We start from the raw sequence: 13,864 nt of genomic DNA, 5'->3' as shown, positions 1-13,864 counted from the left end.
ATTGCTAGCAGCTAGGTAGGCAAGATAAAGTTAGACGAAGTAGCCGATAGGGGTCTCTCACCCCTCAAAATCCGTCACAACTATTCAAGCTTGTACAAGGAATACATGCAGCGCTGAATCTAACAAGACCAAATGGGAATGTCCCACAGTCATCTGTCAAAAACAGGATCTATGTTGTAGTATGATCTCTTGCCAATATTTAATAATTGCAGTATCGTCATCACCTCATCATACTTCCACTGACATTACAGGCACACATTGACATAGACCACTATTGCAATCAACGACACAGTCGCTATCCAAGTAGCATTATAGAGGTAATTATCATTATCATACCTCATTAGCGTGTGAACCAATCGCGTCGCGTCCTTTGCGATCACGGCAAAGCCTCGTGGAATAATGTCTTTCACCGTTGAATAATTTTTCATATTCCATGCCTACAAGTTCAATTTCTTCATATTCCATGGCTAGAAGTTCAATACCAATATAATATCCACGATAAAGTTACAAGAAGTAGTCAATAGGGGTCTCTCACCTCTCACTGTATGTCCACACTATTCACGCTTGTACGAGGAATACATTCAATGCTGAATCTAACAACACCCAGTGCCCTTACTCTGTATATTAGTCAACAGAAGATGGCCAATTTGACTCCTTGCTTCTACTTCACCTATAGTCCCATTGCAAACGCCTCAGTTCTATGATATCACATTCACTTTCAGCTGTCATGCAACGCAACAACTGTGCTATCTGCCATCGCACATCAACTCTTCACTACCCCATCACTCTAAAGGAATTAAATGCAGACAATTCGTACAACAAACATATCATCAAGCGCCAATATGGTGACCAATCTGGTATGGTACCTGGTCAGCTGGTTTGCCATCAATGCTGCTCCTCTGTCTGCCCTTGAACACAGAAACTCCGGACTGCTATATGGGCGGATTGTTGGCCTGCTGTCATATGGACATGCCTATGGAGACCAAATGCCTGTTGACTGTGCTTTAAGAGAGACTGGCGCCATGCCTAGTCTCTCTTAAAGCAAAGTCAACAGACACCAACCCCCTCAGACTCAGAAACCACAAACGCCCAACCCTTCCTGCTACCATAATACTTCTGGGTCCCAAACCACATACCACAAGGCGCGTTAGTTTCACGAGGGGATGGCATATAACTTATCAGCATTTTGTGTGTGCCTTTCGACTTAATATCAACATCTAAAATAATTTGTAACTCCGCATTAGATGGACCAATTTTGAAACCAGTTGAGGCATATGGTTGGAATTGTCTATTATTTTCCTATTAGCTTTTTTTAATGTTGCAGGGTTTGATAGTTTGATTTTGAAAATTAAAAAAGGCCCTAAAATGAGAAAGATATATCCGCTTGATTAAATTTTGTTTTGTCCAAGTTTTTGAATTTTGCTGGAAACTAGAGTTACTTCTAATACTTTTAGTGAACAGAAATTCTCATTTAATGTTAGTGACATTGTATAGAAATTATCAATATTTTCATATTTTCATATTCTTTGATATTTTAGGCTTTTTCAATGTCATTGAATACTAGAGGGGGTAACATGAGCATACATAAAAATCAAATCAAAATATCACCTGTAGAGGCAGAAACATATCAAAACTCGTATGATTACGATGTAATAATTCGCTTAAAATTTCAAGATTTCAACATGTGATAATGCTCAAATTTATGGAATATGTCATGGGGGGAATGAACAGAACATTGTTGCATTGTAAAATCTTGAAAAAAAAATTCTTTTGATATTAAAAATTAAAATAAGTATAGTCGTAGTTGCACCTATCATAAAACCCCGTGTTTTTTCAAGACCCGTGTCTTTGTCGTGTGTCAAAAAACCCGCGGCGCACTTACACCTATCAGTGGTGTTAGATAATGGTTAATAGCCCCGGCGACAGGTGCGCTGTAGGTAGGGAGCTCTCCTGTGTTTCTTTCCCGTTGGAGGGGAATTTCGCATGCGCAATACCGAGGCAACTACACCGCACCATCTTAGAACTTGCAATTGCCGTGTCTATTCAGATTCCGCCTACCAAAAAACCCGTGTTGAACACGGGTCTTAATTAGCCCCCGATTAGCCCCATCGAGCTCGATGGGGCTAATAGACACGGGGATTTGACACACGGGTCTATTTAGACATGGCAATTCATAGGTGTAAGCGCAAAAGACACGGGGATTTGATAGGTGGAAGTACGACTTATGTCATTGATACAGTAGAACCTCCCCCATTAAGGACACCATCGGGACTGACAAATGCTATTCTTAATAGAGAGGTGTCCTGATTAGAGAGGTCAAATTGAATGGAAACAACCAATTTGGGACCAAAACTAGTGTCCTTAATAGAGAGATTGACCTGAATAGAGAGGTGTCTGCTAAGGGAGGTTCCATTGTAGATCAAATCAAAAACCCAGGTGATATGTCATTTAACCTTATTATATACACCCACCATTAAAATTTTGTCACTCTACGTACAACCATTACCTTCAAAAAGGCAAAAAAAAAAAAAAAGATGCCCACCAGGAGGCCAGAAAGTCGGTCATATCACAAAAAAGAAAAAATATTGCCCAAAGCTACCATCAGCCCAAGTTTTAGCCATCTAGCCCTAGCAATTTCCAAGGTGGCCCCCCTAGAGGCCAGAAAGTCGGTCATATCACGAAAAAGAAAAATACGTCTTGACATATTGCCCAAAGCTACCATCACCCCAAGTTTTAGCCATCTAGCCCTAGCGGACACGAAACGTGCTCCGCTAACAGATAACGGACCCCCTTATCAAGTTCCCCAGAGGTGAGCTAAAAGAGCGGTCTCACTCGCGTCCAGAAGTACTCTTGACAAGAAAGGCGTCCAATGGCGGTCCTTCTTTCATGTCTTTGACCCGACATTCGCATAATCGGCAGGATAGAGGGGCGAAGCGCGGTACAATGTGATACAGTGCGCCGAGAAAACTGATTAATGGTGGCTTCCGCGAGGCAGAGGCTGTATTGGGGCACCGCCTAGGTGTAGCTACGTGAACCAGCTAATCATTTTTCAATTATAAATAATTAATTTTTCTCGGGTGTGTCCGATAAGAGTACACATGCAAAAGTCTGACCCAGGTAGAGTATGAACGACATAAAATTAGGTCAAATCAAAAACCCGTATGATATGTGATGTATCCTTGCAAGGACTCGGAGAACCTACCATAAAATATTTCTCGAAAACAAGTCACTCATAAGAGAGATATCGCACATTTTAGGTTTCCTCTTCTGGCCCTCTGGTGGCCAAGTCAAGAATCAGATAGGACTGAAATTCATTGTCAGAGGTCACCTGAGCTGGAGGGGTGGGGGGGGGGGGGTCTTGTGTAGGAAGTTTCAAGTTCATAGCTCAAGCGGTTGAAATAGATTGCACTGTTTTTGGAACTAGATACAGACGATGACGACGGACACAGCGGTGTTGTATAGACTCCCCTACGGTGAGCCAAAAAGGATAGCTCCGTACTATAGCCTCGGAACCATGAATGTTCACCTTTTCATGATTCATATTTGCAATACATTCTGTGGCATCTCACGATTTCGCATTCCGCATCTCGTGGTCTATAATAAACTGTCAAGCATCTCCTTCACTTCAATTTCTGTTGGATCCCAGACCTCCAACCCGAGTATCACCCCGGTTTTAATTTTCAATGGTATAGGACTAAATGTACCTACTTCTGACTTCTGACCACCAACCAACGAAGCCACTATCGGCCAACGTCTACTGTGCACACCACGGAAGAACTACTTTTATGTAGGATTAATCCCCACTATTCAGTTTTGCATAATTTTTCTTAACTGTTCTTTGGCTCTATTTTCGTTTTGGTAAGCAATCAGGCATTTGAGCCAATGAGCCTATAGTTTGGTTCAAGATGTTCAGAAATGTTGCATATCACTGTCATTTTCACTGCCCTTGAATTTTCATCAAACCTACTTCAATCTTGTCCAAGCCCTTCAATGCAATGCATTTAAAAGTTCATTCCGACCACAAAGGCCCGATGATACAGCAAAGGACATTTCACTACACATCATTTGCACAGGGGTTTCGCACCATTGAAGATACAGCATGACAAGTGATGTTACACAAGCTCCAGACGCTCTGTTGCAAGAAGTGTCATCATGATGCGCCATGTTTGACACGTGCATTTAGCATAGCGCCATAGCCTAGTGGTTAACACAGTGGGCTACCACGCAATAGGGCCCGGGTTCAATCCCGGGAGAACCCAGGAATTGTATTCTGGACACAGTCCTTCGAATGAGACTTAAAACCGAGGTTCCTTGTATCTGGTGTCTATGCTAGGGCAGGTTAAAGACCCCACCAAGTGAGAAACATGAGTAGCTTGCATGGACTTCCCCTCCTTGGCCGAATGCCTCGGGCATGATTGTCAATGACTGCATCCCAGTAAAAGGAAGAATGGAAGAAGAAGAAGCATAGGGCCTCATATCCTGCACAAACTCGTCATTTTCTGGAGCGCTTATGGTCGGAATGAACTTATGAATGGGTTAAATCCTCGGACAGTAAATGATAATGCAACGATCAACTTGAGGTAGGTTTGATAAAATTTGAAGTGATACTTTTAAAATGAGAGCGATTTGCAGCATTTCTGAACATGTTGAACCAAACTATAGGCATCATTCATTCTTTGATATAAGTTAGCAAACACCATTGTTAGTAAACAACATTTTTCACTTTATATCATGTTTTAGGTTTTGGACTAGAGGAGTAGAGATCCATACATTAAAATTGGGAACAATGTTTACGGAAATTTAGGTCACTCTTTTCCTTTTTTTTGGTAAATCATACCATTGGAAAGAAAAAGTATTTTTGATTATAATACTTTTTAATAGCTGTGATGTATGATGAGCAGAGGCACTTTGCCATGGTTTATCGCCATTTCGCCTACAATCATTTCGCCTACAGCCATTTCGCCTACAGCCATTTCGCCTACAGCCATTTCGCCTACCGTCATTTCGCCTACAGCCATTTTGCCTACCTGCCATTTTGCCTATTTCTCATTTCGCCTACTTGCCATTTCGCCTACCTGCCATTTCGCCTACTCGCCATTTCGCCTACTGCCATTTCGCCTATACAGAAAATGCCATTTCACATAATTTTGAATATATTTGTTTTAAATCCTCCATATTGATACCAGTATCAGTAAAAAATATAAGTTATCAGGCCTTATACCTACTGTTGCAGAGGATTTGCAAATCCACCACATTTATTTGGTATCTGTCAAAAATATATGTTTGGCCCTATGTAGGCCTACTGTAGCAGAGGATTGTATCCCATTTCCCTTTAAGAGTCCCAATCATCATACACTAATTTGTTGTTGTTGAAGCTCTAATTTGGTAACTGGATTAATTACTGGATTAATTTGATCACTATAAAGTGTGTCACACAACATAAGCAAACTAACTAATTTTCTGCTAATGCATAGTGACCGTACTTCTATCTGCCAGCTAAAAATTTGCCTCAAACCACCTCTGTTCAATACAAATATCCAGAAAGTCCTACTTCCTTTCCAATTCATAAAAAAACAAAAATAGCAGTAAAAGTAGGCGAAATGGCTAGTAGGCGAAAAGACAAGTAGGCAAAATGGCTAGTAGGCGAATTGACAAGTAGGCGAAATGGCCAGTAGGCAAAATGGCTAATAGGCGAAATGGTTATAGGCGAAATGATTGTAGGCAAATGGCTGTAGGCGAAATGATTGTAGGCGAAATGGCGATACACCCTTTGCCATAGCAGCCTCAGAAAAGACCAAATTTTGCACCAAATTTACCAAAAACATGTAGGATTCTGGTACCATGTTTTGACGTGATTTTGTGTACTCCAGTGTCGACTGTTGTCATGTCAAAACGTCACAACTGCGATACCGTTGCAAATTTTACTGCTTTCGGCCCATATTAACTCTTTTTATGAGAGCTGCATCATATATTTTTAATCAGAGGGGTTTAGCGCCATAAACCTATAGCGAGATGTATTGAATGTACTAATCACAATGCCACAAAAAATTACCTGAAATTTCCCCCCAAAATGTAATTTTCAGGCGGTGAGTTGGCATGCTCACATTTTTTAAACAATGTTCCCAATCAAGTGTAATGATCTATAGTAAAAAATTCTGAAAAATTCACCCAGGGCCAGGATAAAGAGGACGACATTTACCCCATTTTGATACCGCAAAATATGATTTCATGACCCAGGTGAATGCCCCGATCTTAGTTACTTCACTGCACTGTAGATATCAGTCGATGGCTTTACTGTCTACAGCTTATATTCTAACAGGGGAGCGGATTAAGGAATTATGAGGCTCTCAATGTCTCATTGGTGATATTAACCCGACCCCCCGCTAACCCATTATACCACAGGAGAAATGAAGCATGGGAATTAAGTGTTTGTGTATGCCAAAGCGTTATACGTCGAGTATCCTGATTTGGTGACAGAAAATCCCCTTACAGTTTCGTTTCAGCAATGACCATTGGCTAATCGTCCAGCTGCACGAATAAGTAGACCCAATAATTAGGATGACGCAATGGACTGCCCAGGAAGTCTGCCATGGTGGCCCAGTGGATACACTCTCTGCCTATCATACGATAGACCAGAGTTCTATTCAGTCTGCAATCTAGGCCATATTATATCCTTATCTGCTAAAACTCAGCCTCGTTGCTAAAACTCAGCCTCGTTTTGGTACCAATGCATGATAGTGCATTAATACTGCAATGTACTACCTGTCTGATAGAGAGTAGCCTAGTGATTATGTGCCACTAAAAGTGTCCCCTGTGACCATACAGTTACCCACATCAATCTTGCTGATATTGGAGAATAGGTCACTCACTGACTGTTTATAATATTTATCCTCAAACATATTATCCTATTTAGCTCCAGTAGACAGATTAATAATCCTAAATAATCCTGAAGGGTGTGGCTGCCCTTTTTGGGCGTGTTCTGGGAGGCTTAAAGAGCCTTGAGGGTGAAAAATCCACTAGGCCTCTCTCTTGATATCTTGACTAATGGTATGCAAAATGTTGATTTCATACCTCAACTGGTCTCTGCTATATTATTGGTTATAGTCATGAGGGGCAGGGTTCTAAAATGCCAATCAACAGAAAAAAGCTGTCGTCTTAGCGTGGTCTCAGCCAATTAGCTCAGTATCTATGCACATTTTGGCACATAATGATGCCTTCTTTCAGATGCAAGCGGTCTGATGGCTTGAAATTAAAATCGTTCTGAGAAATCTTCAAATGAACAGTGGCTTGACAGATCGGGTCAAACATGCTGAGAGACACATGTTGGGTGCCATGTTCTGTGAGGCTGAGAGTTCAAGACAGTTGATGTATGATATCCATGGGTACATAATGTCCTAACGTATCAAAATATGGTCATCTTAAACTGAAATATACCACACATGATGTAAAATCAGTACTTTGTTGGTGCTCATTTTGCAAATCAGAGTTAAAAATCCAGGACATGACCTGATGCATATTCTGTATACCCTGCACTAGTATGCATGTGTCAGTTAGGCCGTTGGTGGTTGCTATGGCTGGGGCATTTTCACCATAAGTTAAGTTAGTTCATTGTAGAGTTTGAAGTACATTTGTAACTAGTACATATACCTAATTGATAATATATCCCAAATGTCCACTTAGATTAGTTAGCATAGCCCCATAGGTTTATAATATTCATGAAATTTTTTATCTTTCACCCATGGGTGGATGGAGCCCATGTGGTCAGCATGAGCTAGTAGCCAGTTAGTTGTCCAACAGACAACATGCTTGGGGTTGTTTCTTTTGGATTGCTATCCAGTCAATCACGGATGCCTCTCTATCAGGGAATGGCTATATTGAGCGTGTCCTAATTAGAGTCTGGCCTGTTTGCAGCAGATATGCCACTCAGCGTAAACCAAACAGAGGCCATCAGATTACGCGGGAACTGATATCAATTACATATTCCTAGTCTGGATCGTAGACTGATTCCGCTTCTGGGACAATTTCATTCTCTTTGCAAGGGGTACCCACCGAGGTCACAATATATCGCATTTCATGATTTTGCATGTTTGCCCTTTTTCAGCATGATAGACAGCTTGCGAAAATAAATTTCGGCCATTTTGAAAGGGCCTTTTCATAGGCAGCGGAAGTTTACCATGAAACAAAAGTCATGTTCAAATCAACACCAAGCATTCAAAATATCAATATCATAAACATTGGAAGACGTCACAATTACATGGACACCCCGAACTTGGACAAAAGTAAATTGTTTGAATAAGGCATAAGCTTGTATATTTCTATTTGTACTTTTGTGCCATGGTAAACATTTACTCCCTGTGAAAAGGGCCTTCTTTTCAAAATGGCCGAAATTTATTCAACGTAGCTATTTTTACGACTAGTCGTAACTTAGGATTTATGCAAGTTCAGAGATTAAACTGAGGACTAGGGAGCTTGACTAGTGTAACTGCAAGGGATCTGGAAGGGTTAGGGTTGGTGCTAGGAGTACGGGTTAGGGTCAGGGCAAGTGTTAGGGTTAGGATTAAGGCACAAAGGTGAAAAAGATTGTCGTAAGAATAGATCGTATGCGAAAATAAATTTTGGCCATTTTGAAAAGGCCTTCATAGGCAGAGTAAGTTTACTGTGACATAAAAGTCATGTTTTAAATTAAATCATCTCCAAGAGCATTCAAGATATCATGATCATTGGAAGACATGGACAACTTCAAGTAGGCCTAAATAGCTTGAAAAAGCATGTCCATTGTTACTTTTATGCCATGGTGAACGAACGTTGCCTGTGAAAAGGTGCGTTTCAAAATGGCCGAAATTCATTTTCGCAGGGTGTCTATAAAGTGTTTTCACAGTCAGCCATGTTGGAGGGCAGAACAATGATTTGTCATGCCTGACTTAACTGAATCAAATGTTGTCATGGTCTTTTGGACTTGCAACCACACTATAGGCTGGCTTACTGGACTTTGCGCAATATTTTGCCAAAAAAGTATTCTACGCAACTAGGTGACTTTTCCTATTCATAATACACAGCCTGTCTATCCTAGATCGTGGTTACATGGGGAGTAATTGTTGTAAAATTAGGCCAAACGCAAAGACACTTAACCCGGGTACCACTATGTTTACGATGCGAACAAGCCGTGTAAGTCATTATCAGCATTTTTTTCATTGAACATTTGCGGCTACAGTGTCACAGGGAGCAGCATTGAACGGTAAACAGGTTCACATCATATTCAGACAACGACTTGTAACCGCCATACAGGTAGCTGCCTCCTGAAACACTATGGTACTCGATCACTGATCTCAGACACCATGGGACCTGAACCGTAGTAACCTAAAGAATCAAACCCATGACCATTTAGATAGCACAACACAAACATTTTGAAGAGAATATCTCACGAATCAAACCCATGACCGAAGAACTACACAAAGCCATTGAGAAGTGACTATCAAACGTATACCATAGCCAATGCTAAGCGCTAACTCCCCCCCCCCCCCACCCCCAACCCCACGAAAATCCGACAAAACTACGGGGCCGTATCATGAGTGTTTCATGCTTTTTTGCATTACGCCAAACAAAGAATAATTTTGAAATGAAATTTGGTGTGAATTTGTAAACAAAGTTTTAAGTCCAGACCTCAAGCGGTTACAGGTAAACACTACATTTATTATCAAATTGCTAATGCATTAAAAAGTTGAATTGGTCAAGTTTAGCGCCCCATCGGCATAGATTTTTCCCAGACGTGCCGATGAAAATCAATTTCCGGCAGATACAGCCCGGGGTTAGATCTTCAAACCATAGAAATTTTGTTGTGGGCTGACCCTGATAATTACCAGGTTGGGGGGTCTGAAGTTTTGGGGGTCATTTTCGACCATTTGTGACCGGTGAATCGACTTTTCAGCCAATTTGGCCATTGGGTCCACAAAACTTAGGCTCCTTAACTGAAACGTCGTCATCGTTTTCTTCTAATGCAAAGGAAATTAATGATTTTGATTTTTAAAAACACGTATTCATAATGGAAAACACATCCATACTGGTGACTGACACCATGTATCGAACTTGACGTACCGGGGTAAAACATAATGGTACTGGTAGCGCCCCCATTTCGCTCGTTTCGTTTCATTGCGCAAAGTCCAGTAAGTCCTATAGGCTAGCCAGTAGTTTGAATGTAAAATGCGCAAGGGATCATCGTAAGAATAGCCACGGCCAAATTTATTTTTTGCAGGTTGTCTATAGACGTATGCAAAAATAAATTTCGGCCATCTTTTCACAGGCAGCGTAAGTTTACAATGACATACAAGTCATGTTTTAAATCAAAACATCACCAAAAGCATTAAAGATGTCATGAACATTGAAAGGCATGGACAACCTGAAGTAAATTGCTTGAATAAGCTTGTATATTTTTACTTTTATGCCATTATAAACAATTCTTGCCTGCGAAAAGCGGTGAAAAGGGTCGTTTCAAAATGGCTGAAATTTATTTTCGAAGGGTGTCTATTCAATGAATCATGCAAAGTGGCTATTCCAGTAGGCCTACTCCTGCGAGCACAAATTCGTAAAAGCATTTATTTGGACTTAAACTTCATGCTCCTGTGATTCTTACAGTATCGTAAATAAGAATTTCAGCAGTTTTAGGGATTAAACTCAGGAAATATCGTATGCGAAAATACATTTCAGCCATCTTTTCACAGACAGCGTAAGTTTACCATGGCATAAAAGTCGTGTTTTCAATCAAAACATCACCAAAAGCATTCAAAATATCACGGACAACTTGAAGTAAATTGCTTGAATAAGCTTGAATATTTTTACTTTTATGCAATGGTAATGAAACGTTGCCTGTGAAAAGGGTCGTTTCAAAACGGTCATCCTAAACAGCATCGACCAGCGTCCACCAGGTAACAGGTTTAAAGTAAAGTATAAAGTCATCAAAATAAAATTGAGTAGCCATAAACGTAATAAGTACACCATAAAACACATTTCCTGAAAATTTTATGACATTTGGATGTAAGATAAGGGAGATACTTGTCTAAAATCACAGGGTGAAGCCCTATCATTTCCTCCAAGTCAAATCCAACATGACCGCCAACTTGGTGGTGGACGCTGGTACATTTTAGACAACAACTCGCTAATCTAGCACACAAATGTCATGAAACAATCAGGAAATTTGGAACATATCCTGCTTATTTCGTGTACGACCATTAGATTTTATTTTGATGACTTGAAAAATGCTTTTAACCTGGTGGACACTGTTTAGTGCGACCCTTTCAAAATGGCCGAAATCTATTTTCGCAGGGTACAAAGATCATAGTGTTAGGGAAGGGTTATATCTATGTGTGGACAAGGTTACAGCGCTGGCCACGCCGTTATGGGCAAGTAAAAGCGACAAAAAGCAACATAGATAGTAAAGTATTGTAACCATACGAAGTAAAAACCTGCAACTCGGCCGAGTCCTGTCACTATCAGTATAGTTATTCTTTGAATATTCTTCACAACACGAAATGCGATACCAATATGTACATCATGTACAACAGCCTCGCTTGGCCAGTTGACAATCATTCCCGCTTCCACATTTTAGGTTGCTCCCATGATTCATTGATTGCGCAAGAAACTTTATCCAGCCAAAATATTACATTTTGCCTCGACAGAAATTTCAAAATGTTGAAAAACAAAAATTCCAACTTAAAAAACGTACAAACTATAGCAATATTATGCCTTTTTAGAACAATTTAAGTGCACTATTTGCGCAAGGCCACATGATTCGCGGCAGGCGACAAGAGTGAAGTGGCTAAAATGGAACTACACGTTCGCTATTGGCCACGTATCTGTGATAAAGTTATAGGCCGTTTTCCTCTACATGCTCATAACTTTTTCCGAGACGTTGGCCTACCGGGAGGAACGCTTTCAAAGCCAAATGGACCTATCCTAGCCTGTCAAACCATGACATTTTGGCTAAACTTTAGAATCCCCGATCGGAAATGACGTAGTTTGATCGCGTTCAACTAGGGGCCTAGTATAAATCCATTGAACAGTGGTGCTTGGTTAGTCAACCGATGACCTTTTTTGGGGTGTGATCGGGGATTGTAAACTCGTTCCCTTTTCTTCATTTTAAACACACCTATTCTCAATTTTAGAAAAAATATATCTTAAATGGAAAATACCATTCAACTGGTATGGCGAGACCTCAAACTGAACTATTTTCGTGCACGCCCGCGTGCTTTAATACAGGTGCGTGATCTATTCGGGCTATTTTCGACTCGCATTTTCGAATAGCCGATCAAACCATTTCAAGCGAACCAATCGGCACGTAGCCTTGGAGGCAGGCGGTATTTTGCACCACGCCACCACGGGCACCACGCGACCACCACGCCACCACGCGAACAGGCGGAGCGATCATAATGACGATATCAAAACAGACCACAGACACTTGAGAGTTGTGGTTACACCTACCAATTATAGATGGCATGTTGGTATACTGCGTTGTTGCCTGACGGAATTTACGAGTATTTATTACTTGTTGATGGCATTCGCAAAAAGCAGGGCTATTATTAAGCCGCTACACATCCGTGTCCAACCGTTTGTCATGAGAGATCTTATCACACCATTATTGTTATCACAATACTGTCACTGCGGAGAAAGTATAGATCGGAGACCTATTATTGCGAATTCGTGTTGTACAGAGACTTGTCCATTAAAGGGGCACTATAGGCAGCATCTTGGTAGGCAACATAAAGTTACACAAAGTAGCCAGTGAGTCTCTCACCTCTCACAGTTTGTCCTAACCTAGTCACGCCTGTAACAGGGATACATTCAGTGATGAATCAAATCTATATCATAATACTATAAGGCGGCTCGATAAAGTGCCATTTGGGGGTAGTGTTTCGTCTCGAAATTTTGCACGTTTGCAGGTGATATGTTATCCTGATGCAACGTTATGTTTATTTTCGGAAATTTACTTCAGCGGAGCAGTAATGAGGGATTTTTAATCGGACACTGTCAATTCTCCTTACCACTCACAGAAGCCAAGCCATTGCTGTTTAGTTATGCAGGGGATTAATCAATTACCTGCACTCCCTGTGGGGTGAGTAACACTACCTGTTGAACAGCTGGCTGTAGGGGGATGATTGGAACAGCCTGTACCTGTTGACCTGCTGAACCAAGGTTAATGTTATTTTCAATCCACGATTGCAGGTCACCTGATCTTCGAGATTTCGCGGGGAAAGAAATTGTAAACAAACGTATGTGTCCAGTTCAAATGTAAACAAAAATGTATTTTTGGTACTTTTGGTTTCTTGACTTGGGTTTTCCGCAGTAAGGAGCTGGGATCAAATTGGTGGGCTATTGCCCGTCTGTGGGTGCTGTGTTAGCCAGAGCTAGCCCTTGATTATGAAGGGATTTTCAAATGAAGGTTACCATGGTCTGTTTATGTGCTCACCACAGCTTTCAATACTTGATGTATCTGAAGAGGCACTCTGAACTTGGCATGGCCTTATCAAGGAGCTGCTCACGGTGCTGAACTTCTAGCTTGCCTGTCGAGTAAGTGCCTTGCCCGAGACCTTGCTACATGTTGGAGGAGCACGCATTTTGGGGTTATAGTAGTGACTGATAGTGCAATTGGTTCAAGCCATTTGGAGGCCGACATTAGATTTTCATTGCAATTCAATCTATTCAAGGTATAGCCCATTTGAACCTGCCTGGGCTACGGGTACAATGCTAGTAAGACCTAATGCCCTTACTCTGTTTATAAGTCAGCTAAAGTTGGCCAATTTGACCCCCTGCTCCTACATAGTCCCCATTTAATGGGAAACTATAGGCAACAGCTAGGTAGGCAAGATAAAGTTAC

The 13,864-nt window shown here is 41.1% G+C and overlaps 1 protein-coding gene across 3 annotated transcripts in view; it reads right to left on the bottom strand.

Annotated features, from left to right (window-relative positions):
• Positions 1-11,578, bottom strand: part of LOC135495767 (calcium-transporting ATPase type 2C member 1-like) — a 465,754-nt gene extending 454,176 nt beyond the window's left edge. For all 3 annotated transcript variants that reach the window (XM_064784671.1, XM_064784673.1, XM_064784674.1), the window contains exon 1: positions 11,446-11,578. The gene's annotated coding sequence lies outside the window, so the exon portion shown is untranslated. The remainder of the gene's footprint in view (positions 1-11,445) is intronic.
• Positions 11,579-13,864: the final 2,286 nt, after the last annotated feature.

Source organism: Lineus longissimus, chromosome 11 (genome assembly GCF_910592395.1).
Source record: "Lineus longissimus chromosome 11, tnLinLong1.2, whole genome shotgun sequence".
Taxonomy (NCBI): domain Eukaryota; kingdom Metazoa; phylum Nemertea; class Pilidiophora; order Heteronemertea; family Lineidae; genus Lineus; species Lineus longissimus.
The sequence above is the reverse complement of the archived record's forward strand: the minus strand, read 5'-3'. Positions and strand labels throughout refer to the sequence as shown.